Below are 25,786 nucleotides of genomic sequence, written 5' to 3'. Positions count from 1 at the left end.
TGCCCAGAGTGCATCACGCTCCCCGTGACGGGCCAGTTCCGTCACTGTCCCAGCTGCACATGGGCTAACGATGCTTGATTTGGCGGTCTTTGCCCTGTTCAGCGGTCTTCACCATGGCGGTCTGTGCCTGTTCAGCGGTGCTTGCCTTTGCTGTCTCTGACCTGTTCAGCGGTGCAGTGCCATGGCGGTCTTTGCCCTGTTCAGCGGTCTTCACCATGGCGGTCTTTGCCCTGTTCAGCAGTCTTCACCATGGTGGTCTTTGCCCTGTTCAGCGGTGCTTGCCTTTGCTGTCTCTGACCTGTTCAGCGGTGCAGTGCCATGGCGGTCTTTGCCCTGTTCAGCGGTCTTCACCATGGCGGTCTTTGCCCTGTTCAGCGGTGCTTGACTTAGCTGTCTCTGACCTGTGCAGCGGTGTGTGGCATGATGGTCCCTCAGTGCCCAGCGGGGCTGTGGCTGCCGGGGCCCTCCAGGGCACTGACGCTGGCGGTGGTCTCCGGACCAGTGACGATACTGCTGCCCTCCAGGGCACTGACTCTGGCGGTGGTCTCCGGACCAGTGACGATACTGCTGCCCTCCAGGGCACTGACTCTGGCGGTGGTCTCCGGACCAGTGATGATACTGCTGGCGGTGGTGTCCCGGCCGGCGGGGAGGATGGCGGCCTTCTCCACTGTGCTGCTCTTACCAGACCTTGGAGACCTCTTCTGCCCCTTCACCACCTTGGGAGGAGTCACAGCTGACTCGGCACTCCCCCCGGGACTCTTGTGAGCTGTTTTGCCGGCAGGAGTCTTCACCCTCTCCCGTCAGGCACTTTCCAACTTAAGGTGCTTTACAGGGGGTGGACTGGCAGTGCTTTGGCTCCGTTTCACACTGGCTGCCCTGGTGGCCGGTGCACTCCACAGACCTTTAACACGCACCACTAGAACCTGACTTTTTTTGGCTGAGGTGCTACTACGGGACCTATGAATTGGAGGGGGGGGTGGTGGGAAAGAGGTCAACGTTGCTCAGGAAGAGTCTCTGACGAACACTGGGATGGGTAGATGGAGGGGGTATGGGAGTGGAGGAAGAGGAGGTGGTTGTAGGAGGTGTAACTTTAGGTGATTTGGGTGCAGGTGCATGTACTGAAGGCTGTCGTGAGGTGGATGGATGTTGGGTGTGTGGGTGCCCGCGTTTGTGTACTTTGGGAGGGGGCGTCACAGACACACTGGGAGTGGACACAGGGGACGTGTAAATGGTAGTGGGGGTGGTGAGTGCAGGTGAGCGGGGTGTGGTGCTGGGTGTTCTGGTGCGAGTCCTAGTGCCTGTAGATGTAGTGCATGCAGGTGAGAGTGTAGACGACACTGGGAGGGAGGAGGGAGACGACGAGGAGGGGGACACAGTGGAGGCAGTGGATGTTGCTGTGTCTGTATGTGGGTGATGCTTGTGTGAGTGCCTGTGGGATGTGTGGTGCCTATGTTTGCCAGAGCCACTTTTGGGTGTTGAGGTGTGTGCATGCTGGTCTGATGGTGTGCTTGGGATAGGCTGGGGTATAGGGGATTGGGTCTGGGTGGAGGAAGTTGGAGGGGGGAGGCTAGACACAGGGACAATGGCTGCCATCAGTACTGAGGCCAGAGATTGCAGGGTTCGATGAAGGGCAGCCTGACCAGAATGAATGCCCTCCAGGAATGCATTACTGTGTTGCAACTCCCTTTTTACACCCTGGATGGCATTCACAATGGTAGACTGCCCAACAGTGAGTGACCTGAGGAGGTCAATGGCCTCCTCACTGAGGGCAGCAGGGGTGACTGGGGCAGGGCCTGAGGTGCCTGGGGCGAAGGTGATGCCCACCCTCCTGGGTGAGCGGGCACGGAGCGAAGGCTGAGGCGCTGCTGGGAGGGCGGTGCTGGTAGGGGGGGTGGCGGCTGTACCTGTAGAAGTGGGGGGCACAGATGGTGCCGCCACCACAAGGGAGCTCCCATCGAAGGACGAGTCCGTGTCGCTGGTTGCTGATCCGGTGACCGACGTGAAGCTCCCCTCGCCCTCCGTCCCACTGGTGTATTCGGAGTCGGTGGTTTGGCCCTCCATGGCCATGTGGGATGCAGCTCCCTCGTGCTCCGGTGCCACTGTACCTCCACCTGATGATGCTGATGCACAGAAGAACAGGGAGAGCACAAGGGGGGCGTGGCTGATCGGGCCAACATGGCGGACGCTTAGTATCAGAGCTCCGTCGAGGCCTAAATTAATCCTGAGTAAATCAACATCCTCCGAAGAGCCAAGAGTGCGATCCTGAAGCTGCGGAGCCCGGTTGGCAGTTGGGACCACCGGATCGAGAGGAAGAACCGTAGGACGAACCCAGGCGACCAGGACCCAGCGCGAGTGTGATCCCGAGCTGGGCCGGGCCAGTGTTACGAAACGTGAGCAGCATTGGGCAGAGGTGAGGAGAGCCGAACGCCGGTGGGTGACCCCGGGTGAGACTTAGGCTACGTGCTGCTTGCTGCTGATGAGAAGTGGGCTCCCTTGGCTGCTCCCGGGGGAGCGACGACCCATCCTCCTGGAACCGGGGATACGATCTTGAAAGTACAGAGCCGGGCTGGCCACCGAGAACACCGGACCGAATAGAAGAACTGCGGTGACGAATCCGAGTGACTGGGACCCGGTGAGCGTGTGGGCCCGGACTAGGCCGGTCCGGGGTTACGAAGCGCGACCAGCGCTGGGCAGAGAGGAGGAGAGCCGGGCGACAGTGAGTGACTCCGGGTGCGGCTAAGGCTGAGGCCACGAGCTACTTGATGCGGCTGGGGCGGGGAACTCTCCTGGTTACCTCCGAGGGAGCGACGACCCGGCTGCCGAGACCGGTTGAGGGAAGCCGACCAGGAAGGCCCCGGCTGGGCCGGACCAGAGTTACGAAGCACGAGCAGCGTTGGGCAAATGTGAGGAGAGCGGGACGCCGGTGGGTGACTCCAGGTGAGGCCGAGGCTACGTGCTGCTTGCTGCGGCTGGGGCGTGGAACTTCCCTGGTTGCCTCCGGTGGAGCGACGACCCAGCTGCCGAGACCGGTGGAGGAAAGCCGGCCGGAGGCCAGGCAGGGCCGGACCAGAGTTACGAAGCACGAGCAGCGTTGGGAAGAGATGCGGAGAACTGGATGCCAGTGAGTGCCCCCAGGTGAGGCTGAGACTACGTGCTGCTTGCTGAGGCAGAGGCGTGGAACTCCCCTGACTGCTCCGGGGGGGGGCGACGACCCGGCCGCTGACATCGGCAGAGGGAAGTCTACTGGAAGGTTCTGGCTGGACAGGACCAAAGTCACGAAGCACGAGCAGAGTTGGGCAGAGGTGAGGAGAGCCGAGCCAGAGAGTGACCCCGGGTGAGGCTGAGGCTGCGTGCTGCTAGCTGCAGATGAGACGTGGTACTCCTCTGGTGGTTCCCGGGGGAGCGACGACTCGACTGGCGGGGTCCAATACGAGGGCCACAGGGAGAGGAGGCATGATGGGGGGCGCCGGGAACAAGCACAGATATGGAACCGCCGCTGGAAGGCCCTACTGGCCTGGGCCGTGAGGGCTCACCTCTCTGAGACAACTTGATTGGAACCAGGCTTGCACATTCTGGCAACCGGTCCGGAGGGCCGCAGATCAGACCAATTGGGTCCGACAGGAGAATGAATACACCCATCCCCAGCCGGTGAGTGTGTCACCACCCTGTTCGACATCTAGCCCACAGCAACACGAGTTCCGAATGTCTTCCAAGGGTAAGACCAGAAGCAAGACATTGCATTGTAATCCTATAAGTACACAACAGAAAGAGACCATGGGGGACTTCGCGCAACCAACGGTTCAGGCAACCCTGGAGAAGATCCTTGGGGCCATTGAAGACACAAAAATAACTTTACGACAAGACATTAACCAAGTGGCGGTGGAGCTAGGGTTGCTGAGGGCAGACCACACCAAACTGGCAGGCAGAGTGAAAGCTAGAGAGACAGACATAGCAGAGCTCACTCCGAAACACGAAAACCTTGCAGCCTCAGTTCAACAGCTGACAGACCAGTTACACCGCCTAGAACGCCACGTGGAGGATGCAGAAGGCAGGAACAACATTCGGGTGGTGGGCCTTCCGGAGGGAGTCGAAGGTTCCGACATGGTGGAATTCCTCGAAGGATGGCTACGCACAGTGGTGGCGCCGGATCACCTTACAGCCTTTTTCTCCCTGGAGATAGCACACCGAGTCCCCTCGAGACCTTCGGCGTCGGGGAGGCCACCGTGGGTGGTGGTGGCAAAGTTAATGCATTATAGAGACAGGGACTGTCTGCTCCGTAGAGCCAGAGAAGCGGGGCCATTTGAAGTTGAAAATAGCGCGGTGACGCTATTCCCGGATTTCACCTGGGAAGTCCAGTTGAAAAGTGCCTCGTTCTTAATTGTGAAAAAAGCCCTCCGCGAGGAAAGGATCCAGTACTCTCTCCTCTTCCCAGCCAAGCTACGAGTGGTCCTGGATGGCAAAACGGTGTTTCTACAATCACCAGAGGAGGCATGGGAATGGTTGGAGTCGAGGGGCCTGACGGAGGGCCGCCGCAAACAGCCCGGACGAGCCGCCCGCAGAGGTAAGAAGAGACAGCGCAATAGGGATCGTCTGCCCGCGGGGCAGAGAGAGTCAGCGAAGATAGAGGCCCTGGACGCGGTGGCCTCGGTGTGTGGGAGTGCGCCCTCGCTGGTCAATAGTGCAAAAGACTCGGACGTGGCGTCGATCTCTTCAGAAGGAGGCTCCAGCTACCCCGGCGACGACCCTAGAGTGACTCCCCAAACATCGGATGAGCTGGCATAAGTGTCTTCCCGATTGGCACTGGAGGATAACAATACTTTGTTGAAGAGGCCTCGACGACCTCGCAGCCACCCCCTCAACCGGTTTCTCGGCCATTCAATCGGAATGGCGAGAACTCAAACTGACTTGTTGTTATTACTGCACTGTTGCAATGTTAACTGGACAACCTACAGTTTGAGAGGTGCCCTGGGATTGGGGCATTGGGATTTACAATTTAGTTCATTAATGGCACTGGGGTTACGAATTACTCACATTAAACTTAACGAGGAGGGTAGGGAACTAAGGCTCGGGAAGGAAGGGGGGAACAATGCGGTTCACCACACACCGATATGGCTAGTTATTCATTCTTGACCTGGAACGTCAGGGGACTGGGCTCGCCCTCTAAAAGACATCGTGTACTCTCGTACTTGAAACGGAGGGGGGTACATGTCGGCCTGCTGCAAGAAACACACCTCACAGCTAATGAGATAGATAAATTGAAGCGCAGATGGAGGGGTCAGATCTTCGCTACTAAATACTCAGCCTACGCCAGGGGAGCACTAGTGTGGATAAGAGCGGGGGTTCCTTTTGAGGTTACATCCACCAAGATTGACCACGAAGGTAGATTTGTGATGGTGGGGGGCCTCCTACACGGTGTACCAACTACCCTATGCAGCATTTACGCCCCCAATCAGGACCAAATCCCCTTTTTACAACAATTGTCTAGACATCTTACACGTAGAAACGGGGAGGAGATTTCAACAGTGTGGTAGATGTGGACATGGACCGCTCCACCCCGCCACTTAAGGGGGCGATAACACAGAAAATAGCCAGCCATTCCAGGGACTGGATGCTGAGTTGGGGACTGATAGACGCTTGGCGCGCCCAACACCCGACAGACAGGGACTACTCATACTATTCTAGCTTACACCGCCTACACACTAGGATAGATAGGATCCTATGCTCCGCACAGGCTACACAAAATGTAACTCACACGGAGTACCTAGGTCGCACCCAGTCCGATCATAACCCCTTATTGCTGGTATGGAAGGCAACTGAGGATAGGCCCCCCATTCCGTTGTGGAGATTACGTCCGTCTGCCCTGGAGGACCAGTCATACAGAGAGTCACTCCGCTCCCATATAACAGAACATGTTACCCTTAATGCCAGATCAGCAACATCTAGGGGCATAGAATGGGAAACCCTCAAGGTAGCAGTGAGAGGCCAATGCATGAGCTAGATGACTGGAATCCAGCGCACACTAGAGAGGGAGCTGGTTAAGCTAGAAGAGACCATCCACGAACTGGAAAGGAACAGTAATGGTACAGAAACAGAGAAAGACAGATTAAAAGAAGCTAGGTCCTCGCATTCCCCGAATTGAAGAACAACTAAGATTACATAGCGTACGAAGATAATGGGCCTCGGTGCAAGCAGAAGAGGGTAGATCTGGGAGAATGCTGGCCTGGTTGGTAAGATCGGGAAACGAAGGGGCACCTATAGTAAATGTGCGTGACATGAAGGGGAGGACTCACCACGCACCTAGAGAAGTCAATGTGGCTTTCCTAGAGTACTATACCTTTTTATACAGGCAACCAGACCCAATTGAACTAGAGCAGGTCCATGCATACTTGCACCCGTTACCACCATCCACACTGACAGATAGCAACAGGGATGTCCTGGGGGGCCCAGTGTCCCTGGAAGAAGTCAAAGAAGCCATATCACAGTTAGCTGCTGGGAAAACCCCAGGCACTGATGGGCTGCCGATGGACTTCTATAAAAAGTACTCTTCACTGCTAGCTCCCAGACTGGTAGAAACGTTCACAGAGGCATTCCAACTGGGTATACTTCCTGACTCTATGAGGGAGGCAATGGTAGTCCCCCTGCCTAAGTGAGACACAGGCCAACTATCGGTGACCGACTTCCGCCCATTGTCAATGCTAAATTGTGACTTCAAAATCCTCAGTAAACTAATGGCCAATCGGATCCTTCAACATATCCCTAATCTGATACACCATGATCAAAATGGTTTTATCCCAGCACGGAACACATCCCTCAATCGGAGGCGCCTGTTCTCCATTTTACACATGCCACACACTGAGAAGCCCCCAGGTGCAACCCTGCTGCCAATAGACTTCGAGAAGGCATTTGACTCCCTAAATGGGATTTCCTACGGACAGTGATGCTCCGAATGGGGCTGGGAACCAACTGGGTACGCTGGGTGGATCTATTATATGCATCCCCCCTTGCGAGAGTGAAGACCGGAAATTCGGTCTCGGAGGCATATCCAGTTTACAGGGGCACTAGACAGGGATGTCCTCTGTCCCCTCTGTTGTTCGCCCTGGCTATTGAGCCCCTGGCCGCCCAGTTCCGCTCCGCCGACTTGGGCAGGGGGATAATGCTAGGACTAACTGAAAATATTATCTCACTCTACGCAGATGATGTCCTAATATATTTGAGGGAGGGCGAAACAGGCCTACCCTGGGCATTAGAGGCGCTGGATAATTTCGGAGCCCTTTCAGGACTCCGATTAAATAGAAGTAAGACCTTTGTCTTCCCACTGGAATCAGACAGAGTACGCCCATCGTCATGCCCTCTGGACGTTGTGTGGGCCCCACGCACCTTTAAATACCTGGGCATCCAGGTGTTCCACGACCTAAGAGACTTACGTGAGGGTAACATAGGTAAAGCAGTCCGAGCGCTCCGCTCCTCAGTGGGATTTTGGAGATCTCTGAAACTGACCATATCAGCTAGGATATCCCTATCAAAAATGATAATGCTCCCACGCCTCCTGTATTTCTTTACTAACCTGCCAGTAGTGATTCCCTCAACTTGGTTCCACGAGTTAAACACCCTACTCAGAGAGCTTATATGGGATGGAGGCCGCAGACGCGCCTCGCTCCCTATCCTCCGTAGACCGGTGATCGAGAGGGGCCTCGGGGTGCCAGATTTTGAATCCTATTATTTGGCCTGTCAGTTGCAGTGGGCGCCCGGATGGCTGGCAGGGAGAGGATGCACAGAGGAGCTCACCGCTGGCAGGGGGAGTGGCGGAAATCGGATGCTGGCATTCATGTTAGCCCGAACAGTGAAGTGCAGAATAGAGAGTACATTACTGAAAACTGCGTTAGAATGCTGGAAGAGATGCTCACGCAGAACGGGAATAGGTACACCATAGTCCCCGGCCCTTCCATTACAGTGGCTTGCGCTTGACCCATTAGACGGATCGAGGACTTGCGGTGGCTTGGGGATATGGGCGAGTAAAGGGGTTGGAACTCTCGGAGACTTCTTTCAGGGAGGAATACTGAGATCATTCACGGATCTGGTCGAAGGGAATCAAATACCGACTGGGCAGTTCTTAACCTACCAACACCTAACTCACCATATTAAAATAAACTGGGGAACGATTAATGCAGAACCAGAGACACACAATATTATACATATCCTCTTGACCATGGGAGAAGATACCCATCTGGTCGCAAAACTGTACAGGGCCCAAAATGAGTGCACTCTGACCCCCCTCAAAGCCCTTCGTGAGAGATGGGAAAGGGCACTGGGTAATACTCTGACAGAGGCTGAGTGGAAGAAAGCAATGGCATACCCTAGAACAGTAACTAGGAACACACGTCTAAGATATATACAATTTAATTATTTGCACAGAACATATCTCACACCGCATAAACTAAACATAATCTACGGGGGAGACCCCAGATCATGCCCCAGATGCAACAAACTAAATGCAGACCTGGACCATATGCTATGGCACTGCCCAGATATCCGGCGGGCCTGGGAAAAGATACTGGGCGAACTTGAGAAACCACTGGGTGTCAAACTGCCACAGACCCCATCGCTGTGCTTGCTGGGACTGCATTCGGGATTGACGCTGGGTGCAGTAACTACCAGATTTCTGGACCTGGCATTGGCACTTTACAGGAGACAAATAACACTAAACTGGAAGGCTTCTAGCTCCCCCCATTGGAAGTCTGGTGACGTGAAGTCACAAAATGGGCCAGAGCAGAACTTCAGGTTTTGGAGCGTGAAGAATTGAGGAGACTGCGCCAGAAACCCATTGCCCCTTTATGGGAGGAAATATTAGGAGGATGGGAATCTCGAGATAGCAACGAGGAAACACAAGAAGAGTAGCCGAGACACCATCTGACCAAGGTAGTCAGGTAGACCAGAACGCATAAACATGCACAACGAACTGAAGGGGAAGATTGGTAGACCTAGCACAGAGAGTAGGATAGCCAAGGAGGGCAGCAGTCACATGGGAGTGAGCGATACTATATAACTCTGATCAGGAGCCAGCCCAGGTACACACACACACGGCCAATAGCCCCTGAGTAGACAGTTGAGATTAAACTCAACAAGAGAACTCCAGTCCCAGCTGACTAGTCCTTAACCCACCCTACTAGGAGCATTCACCTCAATGAACCACCAGCATGTAAATAGTTATTAAGAATCTTTATTGAGAAGATGCATAGACCACGAATACGCTTATGCAAGTGCTATCCACAGATTGGAACAGTACAACAATGGTTGGTAATAATTAATGTGGACTATTGTACAAGTTATAATTGTATTAAGAATGTATTAAAATAAAATGACAATAAAATATTGTTAAAAAAAAGAACAGGGAGAGCACAAAAATGGGTGGGGAAACAGAAGAAAGACAGGTTGAGTGCATGGCTTACCGCTACCGTTTGCGGACAATACAGACACAGCAGCCCCCTGCACTACGCCGTGCTCTTGGCCTCTACAGATGCAATTTCTGGGATATGGCCTACATGGCTATAAGTGTCATCTGTCCACATAGATGACACAGGGGCATGTATACCTGTACTTGGCACTCTACAGAGGTGGGGTGGGGGGCCACAGGGCCATTGCCTTACGAAGGGGCCTAGCCTACGGAACTCGCCCTGGCCTAGGGAAACCCACAGCCCTCCTCCCCCACCCAGACCCCTCCACTGCGCGCTAAGTCCGCAGAATGAGTTTACTCACCCCCTGTCTGCTGTGATGCCCTCAAGCGCCCATCCAACTCAGGGTAGGCCACCGCCAGGATCCGGAACATCAGGGGGGTCATGGTGCGACGGGCATCCCTCCCACGTTGGGAGGCCATCCCCAGCTGAGCCTCCGCTGTCTTCTTGCTCCAGCGGCGAATGTCCTCCCATCTTTTACGGCAGTGGGTGCCCCGTCTCTGGTGGACCCCCAGGGTCCGGACATCCTTGGCGATGGCACACCAAATGTCCTTCTTCTGGTGGGCGCTGACCTAAATGACATGTACAGGGGAAGAAGAGAAGTCATTACCAACTGCACTGTCGAAGTGACTGGCCCCTATCCCTACCCTTGCCAGGTGGCACATGCATTCACAGTCCTTAATGGTCGCAGAACACTGCCCCCTTCCTTCTGACATCCAGCCCTCTCCATCCGGCATAGCCCATACAACGTGCTCCCTGGGTACTTACCTGTTGGTCTGGAGGACCGTAGAGTAGGGTTTACTGGGGGAGGACCCCGTCCACGAGCTTCTCCAACTCCTGAGCAGTGAAGGCAGGGGCCCTTTCCCCAGACGCAGCAGCCATTGTCTCTTCCAGACCGAGGTCACAGCAGCACTTGCAGTGTAGGTCCTCTCGTGTCGAAGATCAGGTATCGAGTGATTGAACAGATAGAAAATGGCGGTCACGTCCGCGGCGGTGACTTCCGCGGCGGTGCGTATCATCACCGCCGGCGCAATTCATCATTGGCTCCTGGGACCCATAGGGTCCAATGTTAACCCATGCAACATTGCACCGCGGTCTACGACCGCCTACCGCGACGGTGTACAATGCCAGCGCAGTTGCCTCACATCCCATTGTCCCAGTTTAGAGGTCAGGCAGCCGCCATTTCAGGGGCCCACATGGCTTCATTTACTACTGCGTCACACATACCTAGGCCTACACTCAACACACATACAAGAGGAGTTTAGTATTTGGTGTCGTGTTCTGTGTAGCTGTGGGTACATACCTGAGAATTTGTTGACTCTGTGGTCGCTGTTTACCTTCTTAGGCACCGTCAGCTGGGACATTTGAGGAGATGGCGGAATCCTCCGGTGTACCGACCGCTGGTGGACCTGTTAACAATGGAGTAGCGACGTTTGATCATCACCTACAGGTTTGACCGTGCCACAATCCAGGAACTGTGTACCCAGTTGGAGCCAGACCTGATCTAAAAAACCCGCCATCCCGCAGGAATACCCCCTGAAGTGCACGTGCTATCAGTGCTCCATTTTCATGCAAGTGGCTCATTTCAAACAACTGTGGCCATGGCATCAGGGATGTCCCAGCCTATGTTTTCCAACGTGTTGTCCAGAGTGTTGTCTGCCCTGCTGAAACACGTAAGGAGCTACATCGTTTTCCCTCAGGTGGAGGATTTGGCTACAGTGAAAGGTGACTTCTATGCCCTGGGACATATCCCCAACATCATAGGTGCTATTGATGGCACTCATGTAGCTCTGGTCCCCCCACGCAGGAGTGAACAGGTGTACAGGAACCGGAAGAGTTATCATTCCATGAATGTACAGATGGTATGTTTGGCAGACCAGTACATCTCGCAGGTAAATGCTATGTTCCCTGGCTCAGTGCATGATGCCTACATCCTGTGGAATAGCAGCATCCCGTATGTGATGGGTCACCTCCAGAGGCACCGTGTGTGGCTATTAGGGGACTCTGGTTACCCCAACCTGTCATGGCTATTGACCCCATTGAGGAATCCCAGGACCAGGGCAGAGGAATGCTACAATGAGGCCCATGGGCGGACTAGGAGGGTGATCGAACGCACCTTCGGCCTCCTGAAGGCCAGGTTCAGGTGCCTCCATATGACAGGTGGTTCCCTATTCTGCTCACCAAGAAAGGTGTGCCAGATCATCATCGCCTGCTCGATGCTTCACAATCTTGCTTTGCGACGCCAGGTGCCTTTTCTGCAGGAGGATGGTCCAGATGACGGTGTTGTGGCAGCTGTGGAGCCTGTGGACAGTGATGAGGAGGAAGCTGAGGAAGAAGACATAGACAACAGGGAGTCAGTCATACAGCAATATTTCCAGTGACACACAGGTGAGAACAATTTTTTTACTATTACATTCACTTTCACACTTCTACCTCTATCCTGTCTGTCGATTTCAACCAGTATATGGTAACTGAGTTGTACATTTCCATTACGGTTTCACAGGTGTGGTTACCAACGTGTGTCATCTGCTTGCATCCTTCATGGACTTGTCATGTGTGACATAGGTATGTTGGCATTACATTTGAAAACGCATTTTGTCACTGTCATTGCTAATACACATTTTCAAAATCACAGACTGACTCCAGATTGTTTTGTGGTTCAAGGGTGTTTATTGAGGTGCTAATTATTGGAGGGGGTGGCAAAATGGTGATGGGTGATGGTGGAGGAATGTCCATGGCAGAGTCCAGTCTATTAGTCACACAGGTGCACTGCTCATATGGGCATAGGAATTGGAGCTGGGGCAGTTCCAATCTGGACAGGGTAACAAAGTGAGACAGTGGAAGGACAATCAGGGTGGTCTCATTTCCTGGCGGGGGTCTTGCCATCTTGCTCTGTCCTGTTCCTGGATCTCAGGGACCGCTTGCAGGGTGGTTGACCGTCTGCAGGGGGTGGGGTGCTGGTGTGGTGGTCCTGTGGCGGGGCGTCCTGTCCACTAGCGCCGGCGGAGGTGGTGGGCAGTTCATCGTCCATGCTAGTGTCAGGGGCCCCTTGGAGCGCCACGGTGTCCCTCATGGTCTTTGTATGTCCTTCAGCACCCCTATGATGGTGCCCAGGGCGGAGCTGATGGTTCTGAGCTCCTCCCTGAACCCCAAATACTGTTCCTCTTGCATGCGCTGGGTCTCCTGAAACTTGGCCAGGACCGTAGCCATCGTCTCCTGGGAGTGGTGGTATGCTCCCATGATGGAGGAGAGGGCCTCGTGGAGAGTGGGTTCCCTTGGCCTGTCCGCCCCCTGTCGCACAGCAGCCCTCCCAGTTCCCCTGTGTTCCTGTGCCTCCGTCCCCTGGACCGTGTGCCCACTACCACAGCCCCCAGGTCCCTGTTGTTGTTGGGGTGGTGGGTTACCCTGGGTTCCCTGTAGTGGTGGACACACCGCTGATTGACGTGTCCTGGGTACGGAGGTATGGGCCCGCTGGGTGGGTGCTGTGCTGGTGTTACCAGAGGGTGGAAGGTCAGTGTTGGGCTGTGCCTGTGCAAGTGGAACTGACTGTCCCGAGGCCCACGATGGTCCGGGCTGGTCATCTGGATCCAGTTGGCCAGAGCTGCTGTCGTCACTGTGGGCCTCTTCTGTGGGTGGGGTGGAGATGTCTGGACCCTCCTGTGTGGTGACGTTACATAGTGGTCCTGCAGGGGTATAAGTGCATAATTATTGTATGTGTGTGTGTCATGGTTGCAATGGGTGGGTGTGCGTGTACCCCAGTGCAAGCATTCCTGTGTGGGGGCTTGTATGATGATGGTTGGGGGTTTGTTATGGGTATGTGCAGTGAGCATGCTTTAGTGCTGGGTGTCCATGCTTAGTTGTGTCATGCAGGGCTTGGTGTTGGGATGTGTGGTTTGTGTTGTTAGTACATTAGTGAGGAGGTGGAGTTATAGGGGAGGGGGTGAGGGTGTGTGATAGCATGCAGGTAGGGCGGGGGATATGATAGTTAAGATTTGACTTACCAGTGTCCATTCCTCCACCGACTCCTCCGAGGCCCTCTGGATCCATGATGGTCAAGACCTGCTCCTCCCATGTTGTTAGTTGTGGGGGAGGAGATGGGGGTCCGCCGCCAGTCCGCTGAATCGCAATGTTGTGCCTGGAGACCACTGAACGCACCTTCCCCCGTAGGTCGTTCCACCTCTTCCTGATGTCCTCCCGATTTCTTGGGTGCTGTCCCACAGCGTTGACCCTGTCGACGATTCTTCACCATAGCTCCATCTTCCTGGCTATAGAGGTGTGCTGCACCTGTGCTCCAAATAGCTGTGGCTCTACCCGTAGGATTTCTTCCACCATGACCCTGAGCTCCTCCTCGGAAAACCTGGGGTGTCTTTGGCGTGACATGGGGTGGTGTAGGTGATGTGTGGGGTGGTGTATGTGTTGATGAGTGTGGTGATGTGGGGTGTTTTGTGCGTGGATGTTGTATGGGTGATGGTGTTGTGTGCCTCTGTGTGGTGGGGTTGTCTATTGCTGTGCTATCTCTCTGTCGCCTTCGTCTCTAATTTTTGGTCGTAGTGGTTTGTGGGTGATGTGGGTGTGTGTTTTATATTGTATTGGGTGTGTGGGAGTGGTGTTTGTATGTGTCTCAGGTGTGTGTAATTCGAATTGTCCAATCTGGCGGTGTTTTGGAGATGTGTGTGTATTTTGAGCGCGGCGGTGTGTACCGCCAATGGTATGCCACGGTTGAAAGACCGCCGCGTGGATTCGTGGGTCGTGATAGCATGGGCGTGTTTCTGTTGGCGTGACGGTGGAGGTTTTGTTTTTGTTTAAACTATCACTGACCTTTGGTGTGGCGGACTTGTGTGGGTGTCTGAATTTCAGCGGATTCCGAGCTGTGGGTCATAATAGCTGTGGCGGAATTCCGCGGCCGCAGCGGTGTATTGGCAGTCTTCTGCACGGCGGTAAGCGGCTTTTACCGCCAATGTTGTAATGACCCCCTATGTCATTTGTAGCAACTCTGAGGGGATTGGCAATCACATGTGACTTCCGAGACTTGTCTGATTTCCTGATTCGTGACCAGATAGTGCATTGCACAAATAATAAAAAGGTGAAAGAAAAGTTATTATCTATGGATCCCACGCTGGAGGAAAGCATACAAGTAGCCAGGAGTATGGAACACACGGCTACCTGGATGAAGGAGATAGAAAAGTCCGGTGTACATGTAAGGGATGTTGATGAGAAATCAACAATAGAAGTGAAGGAAGTAAAGCTAAAGAAACAGGGATGGCCAGCCGACAATGTAGAAAAGAAAATTAGTGAGAGGAGAAATTTGAACACTATGGGCCTGATTACAACTTTGGAGGAGGTGTTAATCCGTCCCAAATGTGACGGATATACCACCAGCCGTATTACGAGTTCCATAGGATATAATGGACTCGTAATACGGCTGGTGGTATATCCGTCACTTTACCGTCACTTTTGGGACGGATTAACACCTCCTCCAAAGTTGTAATCAGGCCCCATATGTTTTAGATGTGGGTGTTCAGGTCACATTGCGTCTAGCCCTAAGTGTACTGCACGAACTCTAATATGTAGATCCTGTGGGAGGAAGGGCCATTTGGCTAAAGTATGCAGATCTAAAGGAAAGTCATCGAACAGTATAAAATCTATTGACAATTTGGATGATGAGCATCAAGAGATTGTACTACCCATCCACGAAAATGACGAAACCAACCAATTGGTGGTAGAACCCAAATGTGTGGGAAAGTGGAAGAATGAGAGTTCTTACAAGTTAGAAAAGCCACATTGCCTTGTGCTTATGGATTCCGCAATGGTGAAAGTGTTAGTAGATTCTGGTAGTCTATTTACGTTAATTTCAAGGGAGACCTTTGAAGATACATTAAGGAAAAGGGTTGATGATTTATTGAAGAGTGACGTGAGAGCAGTTGGTTATGGAGGCAGGAGAATAGAAATAGTGGGAATGCAATGGATGGATATTGTGTTTGAGGGGAATGGAGTCCATGGTAAAGTTTATGTCACGAATGAAGGGTCAGATCTCCTAGGATGCAGACATCAGAAAGATTTAAATATTGTACTCGACCCAAATGCTGCGAGTCCAGTTATGGTTATGGAACAAGGGGCCAATGTAGATGATTTGGTCCCCAGCGACAGTGAACAGTGGTCCGAAGACTTAGGGGCTCATTCCGACCCTGGCGGTAAATACCGCCAGGGCCGGGGTCCGCGGGAGCACCGCCAACAGGCTGGCGGTGCTCCTTTGGGCATTCTGACCGCGGCGGTACAGCCGCGGCCAGAAACGGAAAGTTGGCAGTGTACCGCCGACTTTCCGCTGCCCAGGGGAATCCTCCATGGCGGCGCAGCTTGCTGCGCTGCCATGGGGATTCCGACCCCCATACCGCCATCCTGTTCCTGGCGGTTTCGGCCGCCAGGAACAGGATGGCGGTATGGGGTGTCGTGGGGCCCCAATGGCATGGGCACTGCAGGGGCCCCCGTAAGAGGGCCCCACTTAGAATTTCAGTGTCTGCTTAGCAGACACTGAAATTCGCGACGGGTGCTACTGCACCAGTCGCACCCCTTCCACTCCGCCGGCTCCATTCGGAGCCGGCTTCCACGTGGAAAGGTGTTTCCCGCTGGGCTGGCGGGCGGCCTTTTGGCGGTCGCCCGCCAGCCCAGTGGGAATCCCAGAATGACCGCCGCGGTACGGTCTTCTGGCGGTTCCCGCTTGGAATGACCCCCTTAATGTCTAGGTTTTCGGAAGTTTTTACTGACAAGCTTGGAAAATTAAAAGGATTTACGCATCGTATAATCCTGAAAAGCAATGTGGTTCCAATAGTGCATAAGGTGAGACCGGTCCCGTTTTTAATGAGAGAGCCATTACGACGCGAACTAGATAAGCTGCTTCAACAAAAAATAATAGAACCTATCGAGTCATCTGAATGGTTGGCACCAATAGTTCTTGCACCCAAGGATGGGAACAAGGTCCGGTTGTGCATTGATTTAAGAGACCTTAACAAGAATATTTGGGTGGATAGACAGCCTCTGCCGAATATTAATGAAATGTTGAGTGTAATGGGAGGTGGAAAGGTATTTAGTGTGCTGGACATGTCAGCTGCATACCACCAGGTCAATTTGCATCCAGAATCTAGACCTCTGACTTCTTTTGTAACACCTCTTGGGGCATACAGGTATTGTAGGATGCCTTTCGGCTTAGCATCGGCTTCTGCCGTCTTCCAGCGAATAATGCAAAACATTTTTAAAAATCTGGCTAACGTCCTATGCTTCCAAGATGATGTAATTGTAATTGGAAATTCATTGGAACATCATTATGAATTATTACTGGTAGTGTTGAAGAGGATAGAAGATCATGGCTTAACTGTTAAAAAAGAGAAATGGCAGTTAAGGAAAAGTTGTGTGAACTACTTAGGACATGAGATTTCGGCAGAAGGCATTACACCGAAGAAAAGTATAGTGGAGGCAATAAGAAATGCTCCAAGTCCTACCAACAAAGACCAGTTGAAATCATTTTTAGGGCTGGCAGAATATTGCTCAAAATTTGTATGCAGTTTTGCGGAACTTGTTGAACCTATGAGGATTTTATTAAAGAAGGGAGCAATGTTTGAATGGAACGAGGATTGTGAGAAGGCGTTTGAGCAGATTAAGGTGTCCATTGCAGGAGCTCCAACTTTAGGTCACTTTAATGTTACGAAGAAGACAATTATATTTACTGATGCCAGTAACGTAGGCCTTGGGGCAGTACTCATTCAGGTGGTAGATGGTGATGAAAAAATTATTGGATTTGCTTCACGCAGATTGCAAGGGGCGGAACGAGCCTACTCTGCAATAGAAAAGGAGGCATTGGCTTGCTGTTGGGGGATAAACCACTTCAAGTATTACTTGTGGGGTTTACCCTTCATATTAAGAACAGATCACAAACCTTTGTTGCAGATTTTTAAGTGTAGTCGAGGGTTGGAAGGTAGTTTAACTCCTCGCATTTCCAGGTGGTTGTTGTCTGTTATAGAGTTCAATTTTATGGTGGAATATGTGAAGGGACAGAAGAATGTGATTGCAGATTGCCTGTCACGACTACCTATTGAAGGATGTGGGAATGGAGAAGGAAGTGATGAAATGCGTAGCGTGCAGTTAGAAGCGTTCCTGATTGATGGAGAGCTAGCCCTAAGTAAGGAGGAGTGGGATGAAGCTGTAAAAGATGATTTAGAATACAATAAGTTAAAAGGACTTGTGACAGATCAGAATTTTGACACAGTGGAGGATGACTTGAAGACATTTTTAGCAGTAAAAGATGAACTAAGTATACAGGGAGAAAAGGTTCTGAGAAGAAATAGAATAGTCCCACCGATGAAATTGAGGAAAAGATTGGTAGGAATTGTTCATGAAGGACACTTGGGCAGAAGTTCGACTAAAAGAAGGTTACGGCAATTTTACTGGTGGCCCGGGATGGACAGAGATGTGGAGAAAGTGGTAGAAGAGTGCCAGGCTTGTAAGAATAGTGATAAATCGAAAACAGTGAGGGAACTTCCTTTAGGTCAAGTGCAATTTCCCAGGGCACCGTGGGAGAAGCTAGCTTTTGATTTAGTAGGACCAATAGAGAGGTTGGGAAGAAGTAGTCGCTTTGTCATGGTTCTAGTGGATTATTACAGTAAACGGTTCCGTATCAAATGCACTGAACAAATTACTACGGACAGAGTGATTGAATTTCTTAAAGACTCATTCTTGGAGGAAGGGATTCCGAAGATTTTGGTTACGGACAACGGTGTACAATAAGTTTCAGCTACTATGACCAAATTTCTCAATGGGTTAGGGATAAAACATGAGAAAGTTGCATTATTCCGGCCTCAGGCTAATGGTCTAGTTGAGAGAGTGAACAGAATTGTGGTAGAAAATTTACAGTTGTCCTTGGCGAATGGGTTGAATTGGAGACATGAGTTGGGCAAAATGTTATGGGCGCATAGGATAACACCTCATTCTGTGACAGGCGTGTCACCTTTCATTGCTCTTAGAGGGAGAGAGCCGGGGACTAAGGAATCTCCTTGGTGGATCAGTGAGAAAAAGCAAGTAGGTGTTGACCAGGAAAAATTGCAGGCAAGGGTCATGCATTTACAGAAGAGGAACAAGATGAGTTATGACAAAAGAAAGGGTGTTAAATTTGCTGAAGTGAAATGTGGAGATCTCGTGGCGGTTAGGAAGGTAGGAATTGTAAGAAAAGGTGACAGCAAATTTCACGCACCTCAAAAAGTGATTTCTGTAAAGAATTCTGTAGTTAAGTTGGAAGATGGTAGGGAATGGAGTACAGGAAATGTGTGTATAGTTAAACGGAACTAGTTATTGATAGTCATACGTATTCCTTCTAACTGCACATACCAAGCTAGAATAATAAAAATCTTGTAGTGTGTTGGTAGTAATATTGTACATTGTCATATGTTTATGAATATATTGTTGAGGAATGTATTGTTTAGAAATGTATTACATGCCAATTCTCGTTTTCCGTTTGTTCTCATTTAATTTCATTTTTCTTCTTTCTAATTATTGTAATTAAATTATAATTCGAATTTTTGTAATTCATAAGGGGGAAGATGTGTAGGATCATACCTCTTAATGATGGAATACTGTGAGGGTGGAATCTTGGGGTGCTGGGATTCCAGGTGGAAGAAGAGTGGAGAAGCAGAGAGGAGCAGAGCGAGGGTGGAGGCTTGAAGTGTCGCTGGGGGTTATATGGATTGTTATGCTGCCTTCCATGAAATAAGAGGAAGAAACTGAACAAGAGCCACAGTGTGATTCCTATACAGACTTATTAAGATTCCCAGTGCTTGCCCTCATTTCATGAAGATCCTCATGGGGCGGGTGAGGGCCAAGAGGAAAATAAGCTATCCTCCTCTCTCCGTCCTATATAGAATGGAGTCGGTTCTTGGGATCATGTTAGCATTTCATGTATTTGCTTTATGAAAAATCAAACAATATGCACATGCATATCCTGATTATCCTTATCATTTTCTGAGAGTCGTTTCCGGCCTTTGTGCTCCGTCTGCGTCATGATCATGCCTGGCGAATATACAGACAAGTGTTTAATTCGTTCGAGCTACGAAAAAACAAATAATAATGCTAAAACTGCTTCGAGATACCCTTACGCCATCACAGGAGCGCCACCTACTGACAAATTGTAGAGCAAAGGCAACAACATGAATTACTGTTGCTAAAAAGGAATTGACGAGCTCCGAAAATAGTACATGTATCTTTTTAAGTATTCATGTAGCATAACCGAGAGTGCAGTGGCATGAGGGTGGTTTGCAGGGGGAAAAGTATTAAGAATGGGGATATATCGAGATGTTTACTCATTGTTTTTGCTTTAAATATCTTAATTCTGATTATTTCTTTCAGTTGAAAGGTTTCTAACAAGTCTGAGCCCCAAACTTCATTATTCAAGGAGTTAATGCGGTCGATCTGGAAATGCTCACGTGGCTTTTAACTGGGATTTTTGTACAGATTATATCCATGGATATGAATAAATTTCACAGTCAGAAAAGTACATTTTAGCACATCTCACAGACTGTAAAAAAAACAGTTTTACAGATCTAGATTAACATGAATAGAATACCGAAATGACTAACGTCAACATAACCTATTTTTAAGGTTTTGGTGCTGCCTGATCTTAAAAATAGGTATCATCAGATTATTGACAGCCAGTTCTAAAGAGAATGAAACCCCCAAAAGCACAACAGCACACTAGCCAAATTGGAGTCAGGATATCATGCACACTTTTGCACTGTCACAAGCACACACGCAATCACATTACCCAACCGGCTGATGCATGTTTACCTATTCGCAATCGGTTGTGTTTGTATGTTTACTTACATGTATATAGTCAGGTTGTATTTACCCCTCTATGTAAATGGTGGTAGGTGTGCTCCACTGCTTAAGGGTGTTATTTGCATGTATGTTGTTGCCTGATTTCAATAAGGGCTAATGTTTGAGAGTATGCATGCGCGAATGTATTTTTTTTGTATGCATCTAGGTGAACGTATGTATGTCTGTTAGTGTGTACGCGTTTGTGTGGGTGAATATATGTTGATTTCGGTGTATTGAGACCTGTGTCTTATTGTCCTTGCTTTGTGAATTCGTACATGCATGAGTGTAAGTCGTGTCTTTGTATAACTGCACATTGCAAAAGTCAGATCTACTGGCGTTGCCAGTGTTTGTTGTTATAGTGGTTAAACGTGTTTTGCCTTCAAAACGACTAGAGGAGGCACTAAGATCGTTTCAAATCTTTCATTCCACATGATATGTCACTTAATAAATATGTTTGATGACATTTTTAACTTGCCGTCATCAGTTTTCAGAATTAAATTTTTCGACAAAAGAAGAAGCTAATTCACTAAAATCACATCTTAGTTTAAATTTTAAACAACATTTTTAAGTAGGTTTTAAATTGGTCAATATAATTCTTAGCGTCTTCCATAAGTTCCGAGCTTTGTTTAACAGTCCTTTGTGGACAGAAAAAGTCTTCTCTCCTGATTTAATTGGAGACCGCAAGTCCTAACCAGGTTATCAAGGCCAACCTTTTCAAACCTTCAACATTTAGGGCCTGATTACAACTTTGGAAGAGGTGTTAATCTGTCCCAAATGTGACGGATATACCACCAGCCGTATTATGAGTTCCATAGGATATAATGGACTCGTAATACGGCTGGTGGTAGTCACTTTTGGGACGGATTAACACCTCCTCCAAAGTTGTAATCAGGCTCTTAATTTGGTGTTCACGACGAGGCACTTCTTCAAACAGCTACCTCTTCGAATAGCTAAATCACCAAGAATATGCTTGGGTGGCATTAGAAGGATGGCTAACATCCTGGCTGAGATCTTCGTCTTGACTTAGAGGAAACATTCTCAACATCTGTTGGCCATTCCAGAGATCATTGAAGATAATTAAGATGCCATCTACTTGCAACTTAAGAGCTCTCCCTTTAAATGTGCAGCACCGCCAGAATGGATTGATTCTCCTGTAATAACTAGTAGTAAATCACTGTGTGACCCTGGACCTCTACCCTCTTTGGATGACTGAGGAATGATTAGCTGGTCACATCCAACATTGAACAAGCAGTGTTCAGATACAGGGGTTACCCAGATTCACGTACGGTCTGCCCAAGTGTTCTCCATCATTGTGAGCCATAAGCAGGTTGTGTTGACCCTTATGGAACTTATTTGATGAACAAATAAAGGCCTTTGAATTTGTGAGGCTTAATTTACCGTCCATCGCCCTTCCCTTAAAGGAATGTTTCTTTTTGTCAATGCTGAAGACGTTTTGTTGAGTTATTTTATAATTAGGAATGTGATAATTTGTGCTACTTAGTGGTCTCACATCTAATAAAGATTTAGTGGTTGTATGAGAAATTGGGTTGTTGGTTGATTGGGGCTTGAGCCCTGGTCAAGCAGCAACCACAATTCTTGCTAGGGTAAGGCACAAGCAAACCCCAAATTAACCTGTTCTCGCCCTCTGATAGCTTGGCATAGAGCAGTCAGGCTTAACGTGATGGCAATGTGTAAAGTACTTGTGCAACACTTCAAGCAGTAAAACAGTGAATACTCCACACAAAGAGGATCCCATGCCAGGTTAGAAAAACAGAATTTAATTTAATAAATAAAACAAGGCCAAAACTACAAAAATCCAGTTAGTAGAAACTGAGTTATACATTTTTAAAGAATAAACTGTAAAATAGCGCTTAGAAGCCATATGTGCCAACTAGGGATTTTTGGTTGTGCCGGATTGGGGCAAAGTCAAAAGTGTAGGGTGACCGTGATGGAGCACGGGACAGCTGCAGGGTGCCCTTTGGGCCCACTGAACCAAAGTACCTTAAATCCTGGTTGTGGAGCAGTGCGTTGGTTTCAAATTCCGTTGAGGAGGTGCAAGGGTGCCTGCATTGCACTGCATGCAGGATTGTAGTTGTGCAGGGAGGAACACCTTCCTGCACAAAAACAATCCTGAGAGGCATATTCCTCTTTCTGTGTGTGGTGAAAGGGGAAGTAACGAGAAGGAATAAAGATATTTCTCCTCGCTACGCCTCCCCGATAAGGTGTATATTTATGGTGCATTCCTATGCCTACCAGTTCTGGTAAATCTGGGAATGCATCAAAACACCCACACAATGCCCATGGAATACCTTCTCAAGGCAGAGTAATGCAAGGCAGCGATTTGCACTGCATTACTCAAGATTTATGGAGGCACTCAGGGCCATACAAAATGGTCTTGCGTGGCTTCATAAATCTCACTTAAGGTTTGCGTCACGCATGTACCACGTTGCGTGGTGCACATGCGATGCAAACCGGGTCATAAATATGTCTCATGGCCTCCTTCAAGGTATCAAAAGTTTTTTCTGGCACGCCTCTGTTCAGATCATCTGTCCTGGCAGCTTGTTGGAAGTCAGCTCTGTCAAAGGGGCAGCAAAGGTGCCATATCCCTTGACTAATATCCTGTAGTAGCCATGGAGGCCAAAGAAGGCTCTCTCTTCTGTCTGGGTTTTGGGAGTTCCCAAGCCAAAATGGTTTTGATCTTGGCTTAGAGGGGCTGCGCCATGCCATCTCCCACTTGGTGACCCAAGTAGATCATTGAACTCTGCCCTGCATGGCACTTGATGGCCTTGATAGTCAGGTCTGCTTTCTGCAGAGCCTGAAGCACTTCCTTTGCGATGGCACAGGTGGTCCTCCCAGCTAGAACTGAAGACAGCAGTGTCGTCTAGGTAGGCGCACTGAAGTTCTCCAACCCATCCAGAACCTAGTTTACCAATCTCTGGAAGGTGGTAAGGGTGTTCTTTGACCCATAAGGCATTACCCGGAGTGGAAATGCCATTTTGGGGTCGAGAACGCAGCCCTCTCTTTAGCCCCCTTGGTCAAAGTATTCTGCGAACACCTAGATGTCAGATCAAAGGCGCTGAGGAACTTGGCAGCTCCTAACCGATCTATGAGCTTATCAGTTCTGGGGATGGGGTGCAGGTCAGACTTGGTGACTGCATTGAGTTCACAGTAGTCCACAGAGAACCTAAGTTCGGGTGTGACACCTGGGGGCTTAGCCTTGGGAACCAACACCACTGGGCTAGACCAAGGGCTGCTTGAGGGCTCAATAACCCCTAATGTCAGCATCTTGGAGACCTAATGCTGGCTCTCACCTTGTCAGACAACCTTTAAGTTTTATTCTTCACAGGCAGGCTGTCCCCAGTATCAATATCATGGGTGTGTCATGTAGTGAGTCCTGGGGTAAGGGAGAACAAAGAGGCAAACTGCTCCAGCAACAGTCTCTCTGTTGGTCAGTGGTGTTGGCCACTGGCCCATCCTGCTCCTTAGAAGAAAGAAGGTCAGGTAGAGGTTTACTCTCTTCTTTCAACCCATCATCAGTTACTAAAAGCATGGTTAGCTCAGCCCTCTCGAAGTGGGGCTTGGAGCTATTGACATGTACGACCCACAAAGGGTTACTGGGTGTCTTGAGGTTCCTGACGTAGGTGACATCGCTCTTGCACTCCTTCTTCTCATAAGGTACAGACCAGCAGTCTTGCAAGGCCCTGGGCTCCACGGGCTCCATCACCCACACTTTTTGGCCAGCCTGAAACTCAACCACAGTGGCATTCAAATCATACCACTGTTTCATGTCCTCCTGGTGGGCTTCCAGATTCTCTTGGGTGGGTTTCCAGAAGTGTGCAGTCTGGTTGCGGAGTGCCAGCATGTAGCTGGCTACATTCTGTGGGCCTTCCTGGGAGTTTGCTCCCAACCCTCTGACACCAAACTGAGAGGTCCTCTCACAAGATGCCCATACAGAAGTTCAAAGGGGCTGAAGTCAACACCCTTCTGTGGTACCTCCCTGTCGGCAAACAAAAGGCATGTCAGGAGGACATCCAACTTTCACCTCAAGGGTTCTGACTGACCCATTATCATGCCCTTAACGGTCCTGTAGAACTTTTCACCAAGCCCAATGTTTTGAGGGTGGTAAAGAGTGGAGAACTTGTAGGTTACCCTACAGTCATTCCACATGACCTTCATGTAACCTGACATGAAGTTGGGTCCCCGGTCGGATACGGCCTCTATGGGGAAACACACACTGGTTAAGATCCCCATTTGTGCCATGGCCACCGTCACTATTCTCAGAGGGATAGACTTCAGGCACCATTTGGCATGGTCCACCAGGATGGACCTGTTGCCCATGGATGTCTTCGGGTCAAGAGACCCAACAATGTCAATGCCCACCCTTCCAAAGGGGGTAGCAACAACAGGAAAAGGTTGCAGGGGAGCCTTGTGCTCCCCCTGGCTTGCCATTGGCCTGACAGGTAGGATAGGACCTGCAGAACGCATCTGAAGCCTTCCTCATTTGGGGCCAGTAAAAGTGGGTTGCAAGCCTATCAAAGGTCTTGTTCTGCCCCAAATCACCATTCAGGAGTACATCATGAGCCAGCTCCAGTAGGAAGGCACTGTAGCACTGGGGGACCACCAACACATGAGTTGCAACAGGCTCAGGAAACGTAGGCTCACTACACAGGAGACCATTCTCCCAGTAAATCAAGTGATCTCCAGAGGTGTCGCCAGCTGCCTGGGTCTCGGCCTGGTGCCGTAGGCCCACAAGAGTAAGGCATTCCTTCTGCACTCTGCAGAACTCCTCCCTGTGGATATCCCCTTCCTTCTGCCAATTGGTCAGCTTATGACTAAATGTGATTTTCTTAAATTAATTCCTATAAATGATATGAATTAATTTAAGAAAATCACATTTAGTCAAAAGTTTTTTTTTCCACTAAGTGCTTGAATTAATGCTGTGGGAGTCAAAGCAAACACTTCCCCCTTGTGGCCAATTGTTTTCTGCTTCATATTTACTTACCCAGGTCCAGGGGTTACTGGGTTGTGCCTAATTTTGTTTAATTAATTGGTCAGCTTAGGCAGGTTTCCCAGTTTGGCCACATTCTCCTCGGTAGGCTCCAGGGCATCCCCGTCAGGGTCAGCTTCCTCCTGGGCCATGGGAGTTTCTGGAGTGGGTTTCCTGCAACCCTTGGCCCATCTGCTTCTTGGCAGCCCCATGGCATGGGCCATTTTTCCAGGGTCCAGGTCCTCCGGACTACCCTCTCAGGCTGCCATGATCGTGTGGTCAGGCACACCCAATCAGGCAACCCTAACACCTCCAAGTGGGACCTGATTTCCACCTCCTTCAAGACGGACTGCTCCAGGTCATTGCCAAGCAGAAAATCATTAGGCATGGATGGACTCAGAGCTACCCTCAAGGGACCTGAGACACCTTCCCAATTCAAAGGGAACTAGAGCCACTGGGTAGTGACTCTCATGGTTGTCAGCTGCAACAACTGAGT

This window comes from Pleurodeles waltl, chromosome 11, assembly GCF_031143425.1.
Source record: "Pleurodeles waltl isolate 20211129_DDA chromosome 11, aPleWal1.hap1.20221129, whole genome shotgun sequence".
NCBI classification, from domain to species: domain Eukaryota; kingdom Metazoa; phylum Chordata; class Amphibia; order Caudata; family Salamandridae; genus Pleurodeles; species Pleurodeles waltl.
Note: the sequence above shows the minus strand (reverse complement) of the source record.